Source organism: Lagenorhynchus albirostris, chromosome 1, assembly GCF_949774975.1.
Source record: "Lagenorhynchus albirostris chromosome 1, mLagAlb1.1, whole genome shotgun sequence".
Lineage (NCBI taxonomy): Eukaryota > Metazoa > Chordata > Mammalia > Artiodactyla > Delphinidae > Lagenorhynchus > Lagenorhynchus albirostris.
Window position 1 is genome coordinate 42,780,551 of NC_083095.1, and position 11,395 is coordinate 42,791,945.

The window sequence follows — 11,395 nt, forward strand, 5'->3', positions numbered from 1 at the left end:
TACTGTGTGTTTCTTCCTATAACTCAATCTTCTATTTGGGAGTTTGGGCTATTGTCAAAACCTGATTATAAACACAAACAGAACATAGGGTAGAATCAGCCTCCAGTGTTACTGGTGATCTGGGAGTGGTTTTTAGCTCAGAATCCTGGTGATGGGTTTAGTCCAGCTCCAAACGATCTTTTTCTAGGCTGACTGCTCTTGTCTTCTAATAAAACTACTCTACCTGTCCCCCACTTCCCATCCTTCACTTCCACTGAGCTCATAGTTAATCCTTGTGGTACATGGAGAGGGGTGGCGCCAGGGAAACTGTGGAGACTAGCAGGGTGTTCAGGGACAAAGTAAACAGTGACATGTAAAGGTAGGAGAACTATTAAGGCAAATAGAAATAAACAGCTCACTGAAGTTGAAATTGCCACGGAGACCATGCCATAAAGTAATTGAAAAATTTTCAAGCAAGTTTCTAAGGTAAGGGTAGATTTTTCTTCTCAAATATAGATACCACTCTTGCTAATTTGGTGATGAGAATTCCAGTAGGGACTTCCCTGGTGGCACAGTGGTTAAGAATCCACCTGCCAATGCAGGGGACACGGGTTCAAGCCCTGGTCTGGGAAGATTCCCACATGCCATGGAGCAACTAAGCCCATGCACCACAACTACTGAGCCTGCACTCTAGAGCCATGAGCCACAACTACTGAGCCCTCGTGCTGCAACTACTGAAGCCTGTGCGCGCCTAGAGCCTGTGCTCCGCAACAAGAAAAGCCACCACAATGAGAAACCTGTGCACGGCAAGGAAGAGTAGCCCCTGCTCACCACAACTAGGGAGAAAGCCTGCACGCAGCAATGAAGACCCAATGCAGTCAAAAAAAAAAAAGAATTCCAGTAAAGCTTTTTCAAAATTGAGATAGCATTAATAATTGTTCTATGATGGATGATCGCTCTCTTTCTTTTCAACAGCGTTATTGAGGTTATAATTGGTATACAGTAAATTCCCTATATTTAAAGTGCACAATTTGGGACTTCCCTGGTGGTCCAGTGGCTAAGACTCTGCACTCCCAATGCAGGGGGCCTGGGTTCGATCCCTGGTCCAGTAACTAGATCCCACATGCTACAACTAAGAGTTCACAAGCCACAACTAAAGATCCCACATGCCGCAACTGAAGATCCCACGTGCTGCAACTAAGACCCAGCGCAGCCAAATAAATATTAAAAAAATAAAATGTACAATTTGATGCATTTCGACATATGTATACATCCATTGAACCATCACCAAAATCGAAATAATAATCATATCCATCATCCCCAAAAGTCTCCTTGGCCCCTTTTTTTAATCTGTTCTTCCGCTTATCCTTCCCTGCCTCCCCCACCATCCTCTGCTTTGTCACTATAGTTTGCATTTTCTAGATTATTATATACAGTTGACCCTTGAACAAAGTGTGGGGGTTAGGAGTGCCAATTCTCTGCGCAGTCAAAAATTGTATAACTTACAGTCTGCCCTCTGTATGCGTAGTTTCACATCCTCAGATTCAACCAACCTCAGATTGTGTAGTACTATAGCATTTACTATTGAGAAAAATATGTGTAAGTGGACCCACGCAGTTTAAACCCATGTTTCTCCAGAATCGACTCTAAATGGAATCATACAATGTGTACTGTTTTATTGTCTGGCTTCTTTCAATCAGCATAATGATTATCCATGTTGTTTTATCAGTAGTTCATTTTTATTGGTAAATAGTTTTGATTTTATGGATATACTACAATTTGTTTAACCATTCATCTGTTGATGGACATTTGGATTATTTCCAGTTTTGGGCTATTACAGATAAAGCTGAGGGAGTTCCCTGGTTGTCTAGTGGTTAGGATTCCGGGCTTTCACTGTCGTGGCCCAGGTTTAATCTCTGGTCAGGGAACTGAGATCCTGCAAGCTGTGCGGTATGGCCAAAATTTAAAAAGAGAGAAAAAAAAAAAAAGACTAGCGTTTACAAAAATAAAATTAAAAGGATTAAGAAAACAAAACAAAGCTGCTACAAGCAATTGTATACAAGTCTTTATATGACATATCTTTCCTGTTCTCTTAAGAATACCTAAAGGTGAAATGGCTGGATCATATGGTAGGAGTCTGTTTAATTTTTTAAGAAACTGCCAAACATTTTTCCAAAATGGCTACACCAGTGTATGAAGAGTTCCAGTTCCTCCGTATTGTTGCCAACAGTTGGTATGGTCGACCTTTTTAAATTTTAACATAATAGGCAGGTAGTGGATTCTCACTGTGGTTTTATCTTGTATTTCCCTAATGCCTAATGATATTGAACACTTTTTAAAAATAGACTATTTTTTTAGAGAAGTTTTAGACTCACAGGAAAATTGATTGAAAAGTACAGAGGGTTCCCATATACCCCCTGAACCCACACAAGCACAAACTCCTCCCTCCCACATTAGAGTGGCACATTAGTTATAATCAATGAACCTACGTGCACATCATTATCACCCAAAGTCTACAGTTTACATTACAGTTCACCCTTGGTGTTGTACAAATGTATAATGATTTGACAAAGGTATAATAACATGTATCCATCCTTATAGTATTATGCAGAATAGTTTCACTGCCCTAAAACCCTCTTCACTCCACCTGTTCATCCCTCTCTCTCCCTAACCCCTGGCAAGCATTAATTTTTTTTACTGTCTCCATAGTTTTGCCTTTTACAGAATGTCATATACTTAGAACCATATAGTACTTAGCCTTTTCCAAGTCTTTTCATGGCTTGATAGCACATTTCTGTTAGTGCTTAATGATACTCCATTGTCTGGATGTACCACAGTTCATTCATTCACCTACTAAAGGACTTGGAAGCCTCCAAGTTTCGGCAATTATAAATAAAGCTGCTATTAACATCTGGGCAGGTTTTTGTGTGCACATGTTTTCAACCCATTTCAGTATATACTAAGGAGCAGGATTGCTGGATCATATGTAGGAGTATGTTTAGCTTTGTAAGAAACTGCCAAACTGTCTTCCAAAGTGGCTGTACCATTTTGCATTCCCACCAGCAATGAATGAGAGTTCTTGTTCCACATTCTTGTCAACACTTGGCATTGTCAGTGTTTTGAATTTTTGCATTCTAATTAGATGTGTAGTCATATATCTCATTATTTTAATTTGCATTTCCATGATGACATATAATGTGGAGCATCTTTTCATGTGCTTATTTGCCATCTGTTTATTTTCTTCGATGATTGTGTCTGTTAAGGGCCTCGGCACGTTTTCAAATCTGGTTGTTCATTTTCTTCTTGTTCAGTTTTAAGAGTTCTTTGTTTATTTTGGATAAGTCTGCTATGACTTGAACGTTTGTGTCCACCCAAAATTCTTATGTTAAAATCCTAATTCCTAATGATGATATTAGGAGGTGGGGCTTTTGGGAGGTGATTAGGTCATGAGGATGGAGCTCTAAAGATTGGGATTAGTGCCGTTATAAAAGAGGCCCCACAGAACAACCCATCCCTTTCTACTCCAAAAGGCCCTCACTGGACCATGCTGGCACCTTGACCTTAGAATCCCTAGCCTCTGGAACTATAGGAAATAAGTTATTTGTTTTTAAGCCACCCAGTTTATGATATTTTTGTTATAGTAGTCCAAACAGACTAAGACATAGTCCTTTATCAAGTATGTCTTTTGCAAATATTTTCTCCAGTCTATAGCTTGCCTTCTCATTCTCTTGATGAACACCATTTGTATGTACTTCTTTGACATTCATGTATCTTCCTTGGAGGAGTGTGTGTTCAAATATTTAGTCTTTTTTTTTTTTAATTGCATTGTTTGCTCTCTACTGTTGAGTTTTTAGAGTTCTTTACATAGTCTGGATACAAGTCCCTTATCTGATAAATGCTTTGCAAATATTTTCTCCCAATTTGTTTCTTGTCTTTTTATTCTTTTAACAATGTCTTTACAAGAGCCAAAGTTTTAAAATTTAATGAAGTCAAATTTATCAAATTATTCCTTTATGGATTGTGCTTTTGGTGTTGTATCTGAGAATTCTTTACCTAACCCAGTTACGCACAAGGTCGCAAAGATTTTCTCCTGATTTCTTTTTTAAAGTGTTATGGTTTTAGGTTTTGTAATCCATTCTGAGTTTTTGTATATGGTGTGAGGTATGGCTCCAAGTTCATTTTTTCTGCATATGGATGTCCAATTGTTCCAGCACCATTTCTTTAAAAACACCGTCCTTTCTTCATTATATTGTCTTTGCACCTTTATGAAAAATCAATTGTCCATACATGGGAGGCTTATTTCTGGACTCTCTTTTCTGTTCCATGAGTCCAGACTCTCTATTCTGTTCTATGGGTCTGGACTCCCTGTTTTGTTCCAAAACAACATTTTGATTACTATAGCTTTATAATAATTTTTGAAATCAGGTAGCATTAGATCTCCAACTTAGCTCTTATTCGAGATGATTTGGCTATTCTAGGTCTTTTTCATTTCCACATGAATTTAGTAATTAGCTTATCAATTTCTACAAAAAAGCCTCCTGGTGTTTTGATTGGGATTACATTAAATTTGAGAAGCAAAAAAATTCCTAACAATATTAGGTTTTATGACCCATGAACAAGGTACATGTCCTCATAGATTGTCTCTATTTTTAAAAAATTTTATTATTATTATTTTTTGCGGTACGTGGGCCTCTCACTGTTGTGGCCTCTCCCGTTGCGGAGCACAGGCTCCGGACGCGCAGGCTCAGCAGCCATGGCTCACGGGCCTAGCCGCTCTGCAGCATGTGGGATCTTTCCGGACCAGGGCACGAACCCGTGTCCCCTGCATCGGCAGGTGGACTCTCAACCACTGCGCCACCAGGGAAGCCCAGATTGTCTCTATTTTATCTCAGCAATTCTTTGTAGTTTTCAGTTTAGGTCTTTCCATCCTTTGTCAGATTCATTGTAACATGTTTTTATGCTATTGTAAATGATATTTTTAAAATTTCAATTTCTGATTATTTAGTGCTAGTACATAGAAATACAATTGATTTTTATAATCTTGCATCCTACATTCTTGCTAAACTCACAAGTTTGAATGCCTCTGATTTCTTTTTTCTTGAATGCTTTAGAACCTCCAATACAGTGTTAAATAGCAGTAGTGAGAGTAGCTCTCCCTGTCGTAGTCCTAATCTCGGAGAAAATAATGCAGTCTTTCATGATCAAGTATGATGTTAACTGTAGGTTTTTCATAGATGTCCTTTATCGGGTTGAGGAAGTTGCCTTCTATTCCCAGTTTGTTGAGCTTTTTTTTCAGGAACGGATGTTGGGTTTTGTCAAATGCCTTTTCTGCATCTGATGGTTTTTCTTTTTTAATTTGTTAATAAGCTGAATTATATTGATTTTTGAATATCAAACCAACCCTACATTCCTGAGATAAACCCTACTTGGCCCATGTTGTATTATCCATTTAATATGTTGTTGGATTTTATTTGCTAAAATTTTGTTTAGAGTTTTTGCATACATATTCATTAAGGATATTGGTCTTTAGTTTTCCTTCCTAGCAATATCTGGTTTTGGTGTCAGAGTAAAGCTGGCCTCATAGAGTGAATTCCTTCATCTTCAATTTTTTGGAAGAGTTTGATGAATTAGTATTATGTCTTCCTTAAATTAGTATTAGTATTATGTATTCCTTAAATGTTTAGTAGAATTCATGGTGAAGCTGGACCTTTACTTTGTGGGAAGGTTTTTTAATATTAATTCCATTTGATAACAGATATAGGGTTAATCAGGTTATATATTCTTGAGTAAATTTAGGAAATTTGTGTCTTTCAATGAATTTTTCTATTTCATCTGAGTTGTTGAATTTATTAGCATAGAGATGTTCATATTATTCCTTTATTATCCCTATAATAGCTATAGATACAATCTGCAGTGATGCCACCTTTCTCATTCCTGACATTGGTAATTTGTGTCTTCTCTATTTCCTTTCCTAATCAGCCTGGCTAGAGGCTTATCAATTTTAAAGATAGTTCTTTATTTTTGAAGTCTATTATTGGCAAATTGAGTCCATTTTGCTAAAATCCTACTCTACCAGAGCAGTACATGGTATGAAAGCACTCTACTGATCCAATGAATGAAAAAAAAACCCATTGATTTCTGCATGTAAAGTCCTTTTAATATTATTACTCTCTTTTAGACATTAACCATTTCCTTATCTCTTAGGTCAATTATTTAGGGCTAGTAAGATACAAATCAGCAAAATTGCCAGAGGCCAGGTTAAATGCTTGAGGATGTGTTCCAAGAGAAGGCTAAAGGGAGGTGAGGCAGGTGACTGGCACTGAGGAGAGAAGGAACCTTGAAACAATGAAGAAAACAGATGGAGGCTGAGGACACAGTGAATCAGAGAAAGTATAATAAAACTATAAGGCAGGAATCTTGGGATATTAAACTAGCCACTTAAACAGGATGAAACAGTATAAACTCTAGTAACAAGAAATGAAGGTCGGGCTTCTCTGGTGGCGCAGTGGTTGAGAGTCTGCCTGCCGATGCAGGGGACGCGGGTTCGTGCCCCGGTCCGGGAAGATCCCACGTGCCGCGGAGCGGCTGGGCCCGTGAGCCGTGGCCGCTGAGCCTGCGCGTCCGGAGCCTGTGCTCCGCAGCGGGAGAGGCCACAACAGTGAGAGGCCCGCGTACCGCAAAAAAAAAAAAAAAGAAAAAAAAAGAAATGAAGGTCACATAAAATCTAATTCAAGAGTGACTACTCAAAGTTACAGTAAAATATTCAATTTAATAGCATCAGTGTTTCAAAAAGATATTTGAGAAATGTTCACAAATCAGAGGAAAAGGTTACATAAATTAGCTTCAGTAAATTATGAAAAATAGGATTTCTATTTATACTCAACACTGAAAAATAATATACTGGGTCTATTTTACCTACGTTAGCAGGAAGATCTTAAGATTTCTGGTCAGATGAAGGAGCCTCAAAAGGGTCATAACATATGTAGGTGGGGAAAAAGCACAAATTTCTCCTTGCTTTCCCCAGGCTAAAAAAAAATCACTGACTTGATTAAACTTGAGTTTTGTACTAGCCAACCACAGTGACTTTGGGTTTGCATGTTCCCTATGCTTTTTTGATTTAGAAGATTGTTTTCCTTTACATTCAATCTGCACACATTTAAAGTATACACTTTCATTAATTTTCACATATGTGTACACCCATGAAACCATTATCACAACAACCAAAATAATGAACACAACTGTGACCCCCAGATGTTTCCTTGGCCCCTGTGTAATCTCTCCCTCCCAGGCCACCCACGCCACGACCCCCACCAACTTTCCAAGAACCCAATGACTTGCTGTCACTCTAATGTGTATTTTCTATAATTTTATATAAATGCAGTCGAAGTGTGTACTCTGTTTTGACTGGCTTCACTCAGCATAATTATTTTGAGATTCATCGAATTTGTTGCCTGGATCATCTGTTCCTTTTTACTGCTGAGTTGTATTCCACTGTATGGATATGCAATAATTTATTAATCTATTCACCAGTGGATGGGCATTTGGATTGTTTTAAGCATTTGTTATTAATAAAGTTGCTTTATGTGGACATGCTTTCATTTCTCTTGGCTAAATATCTAGGAGTGGAATGGCTAGGTCATATTGTTTAAATTTTTAACAAATTGCCAAAAATTTTCCAAAGTATTTGTACCATTTTGTATTCTCACCAGCTGCGTAAGAGAGTTCTACTTCTTCTGCATCCTCCCCAACACTTGGTATGGTTAAGGAGAACTTACAGGGTCTGGGATTCTGCTCAGTAGGATTTATAAGCAGTCATTTATAACTTAGCTAACTGTTTGAACATGGGCAAATCACTTGACCCTTCTAAATATCACAACTATTAGAACTGCTAAAAAACAAAAACATCTGACAATATCCAGTGCTGACAAGGACATAGTGCAGCTGGAACTCGTGTGTGTTGCTGGTGGGGATGCAAAATGGTACGGTCATACAAAAGTTACTCCTAGGTGTTTACCGGAGAAATGAATATTTACAGTGGCTCTATTCATAATTATTAAATGTCTTGTCATAGAGAAGTTTTTAATTTTAATGCAGTCAGATTTAGTTTAGGTTTTTATTTAAGAGTAGGTTTGGATAAGGATCAAAGAGAATTTCTGAGAGCAGTTAGCAACTGGTGGGAAAGGTGCCCCATCAAAGGAACACTACCAGTAAAATCTGTGTTCACAACTATCTTGTTAAAGCTTAGCTATTATAGGGCCAACTGCGGAGATAATGACTGCATCACAGAAATGGTTAATTCTAGAAATCACTTACGGACTTCCCAGGACCATTCATCGTTGGAAACCAAGGGAAACTTCAGCAGTTTATTATCCTCCATCAGAGACCAAGGTTCTCTAGAGGATAACATGTACTGGAATATAACAGTAAAGGAACTAGTTGTGGGATTTGCAGATAAAATATAGGATGCCCAGTTAAATTTGAATTTCAGATAAATAACAATTTTTACATGAGACATACTTATACTAAAAAATTATTTGTTGTTTGACTAAAATTCAAATTTAACTGGGTATCCTGTATTTTTATTTGCTAAATCTGGCAACCCTAAACTGGTGAGACTCTTGAATCAGATTGTCTTGTTTAATGTAATTTAGCCTTGAGAAGAAATCCAATTACCTGTGAAGAGTAATCATTTATTGTATTTACATGGAAGTTCCTTAAGTTTTTCAAAAGTAGAACTTTTAAAAATGAATTTTGCATGGTATAGATTACAAAATGAAGATGGCTTCATAATTATGTTAACTACAAATTCCAAAATTATAAACACTGCCCTTCTTATTCTGTTTAAAAAGATATAATGGGTCTCTATGAATAAAAAGGTTTTGTTGTCCTTCTCAACATGGAAAACAACATTTGATTTTGTTAGTAAATGTGAAGGACTAAAAAAATATTTATATGCTGAAAACACCAGGTATGTATTTGTTAGAAATTCCCTATTAGTGCAAACTCCATTTTAAGAGTCATTCAACCCTCACTAATGATGAATGCTATCACATACTGTAGTCTTCCTGTAATGGAACAAAAGTCTGTCTTTATCTGCATGACAGTAATGGAAGAGGGAAGGGAAGAAGAAACAAGGAGAGGAGGGAAAAGAACTCATCAGCTTAAGAATATTTTAAGTTGGGGATTAGACTGTTAAACAAGTTTTACATTTTTCAAATGATACTTTTAAATTACTTTATGAAAAGAACACCAAAGACAACTTTTAAATGTCTGACTTTGTGCATAAGGATCACTGGTAAAAATACAATGGCAATTCAAAAGTAATTTTTCTCAATTTAAGTAAACATAGCTTTTGACCATCTTACTATACGTTAGATGCCGGACCAGGCACTTTGTGGGATACCCCTGTGACTGAGTAGTACTTAGGGAACTAAACATCTAGTCGGGTAGAAAGACACAGGCATAAGTAAATGCAATATATTCAATACAAGGTGAGTTGTCAAGTAAAATAATACAGATTGAAAATGCTATCAGAGCATAAAAGAGTGTGATGTTCTGGGGGGGTGGTAAGAAGTCAGCAAAAGCTTCCCGGAAAAGTGGCTCTTGAAATGGCTCTGGATAAGTAGGGATGGGGTGGGGGGGACAGAAGGAGCAAGAGGCCGAGGTCGGCAGGTATAAGATTTAGGCAATGCCTGAATAACTCTGCTTTACCTGGCTCCTGCTTCTTCTGCCTCAGGTCTGTTCTCTTACCACCAATTTCTCCTCCTCAATGTGCCTGAGCATTTTACTCACCATATCGCTCCTCCCATTTGTCTAACCAATTTATAATCCCCACTGGGGCCCAGTTTTACTGTTGCTTTCTCTGCAAAGTCTTCGCCGACCATCTTTGCCTTCAAACTAGTTGGGCTCTGTATCGTTTTCTCGTGGCACACCATAACTTCATATGCTAATCACACCTGCAGTTCAGAATTACATGGGGGATTCCCTGGTGGCGCAGTGGTTAAGAAACCGCCTGCCAATACAGGGGGCACGGGTTCGAGCCCTGGTCCAGGAAGATCCCATGTGCCGCAGAACAACTAAGCCCGTGTGCCACAACTACTGAGCCTGCGCTCTAGAGCCCGTGAGCCACAACTACTGAGCCTGCACGCCACAACTACTGAAGCCCGTGCCCCTAGAGCCCATGCTTCACAACAAGAGAAGCCACCACGAGAAGCCTATGCATGGCAACAAAGAGTAGCCCCTGCTTACCGCAACTAGAGAAAGCCCACACGCAGCAATGGAGACCCAATGCAGCCAAAAATTAATTAATTAATTAAAAAAAGAATTACATAGGATAATTGTTTAACATATAACTCTTTAGGTTATGCAGTCCACAAATACAGGGACTTTTTTCTGTCATGTTCACTGTTAGGTCTCCTGAGCCTTAGCACAATGCCTGGCACATCAAAGATACCCAATAAATTTTTATGATCAAAAATTCATAAATTTTTGATGACTGAATTCTAAAACGTGTGGTTGAATATAGCTTCAAATGCTTTCACAATGTTGATAGCTATGTTATACTACAGGGCGTATAAGAAAGGTATAGAAGCAAAGTAACAGCATGATGCATAAAGATTTCCAATTAAAAGCAATTTCGTAGAAGACATAGCATATATGTGCTAGATACGAACATCCTTCTTAGTGAAAGGCAGGAAAACTAGAAATTTAACATAAACAATAATAAAAGCACACATGGAATATTAAAACAGAAATCTCCATAATATTCAAATAACTTGACTTTATAGATAACACCTTCCATTTTAGATACTAAAGAGTATATTTTTATTTTTTTAGTCATATGCAAGAGCTATCTACTCAAAATTTAGCTAATCTCAAAATATGGTCAATATTTGAATTTAATACCTAGTCAATACTCTTACAAATTTCAGTAACTTTCATAATCTTTTCCAGCCCCCCAAAATAAAAGGATTTTAAGTGTCCATATACCCATTCAATGAATTTATAATTTTACTCTCTGTAGCAAGATCCCAGTACATCATCACCAGATTTATATTGATTAGAAAGGACAATATTCAAGCTGATACATCATTAAAATATCTAATGTATGAATCTAAAGTTGCCTCCTAGTTCCAACTGTATTTGAATGACACACTTTTAAAATTTTTATAATTAAGTACTAGAAATATTTAATTGTAGAGACTGAAGAATATATTGAATATGCTTTGTTTTATGAAGTCTGGTTTTCCAACTGTGAGTTATTGGCACTTAGGGGAAAAAAACAATCACTTAAATGAAAACTAAAAATATAAAGCCTATGTTTAAAACATGGCCTTTATTAATACTGCCCACTGAGCTCCATTTTTATTTTACATTGAAATACTTCTGCTTTGCAAAGAAAAGACAGAAAAGTGCA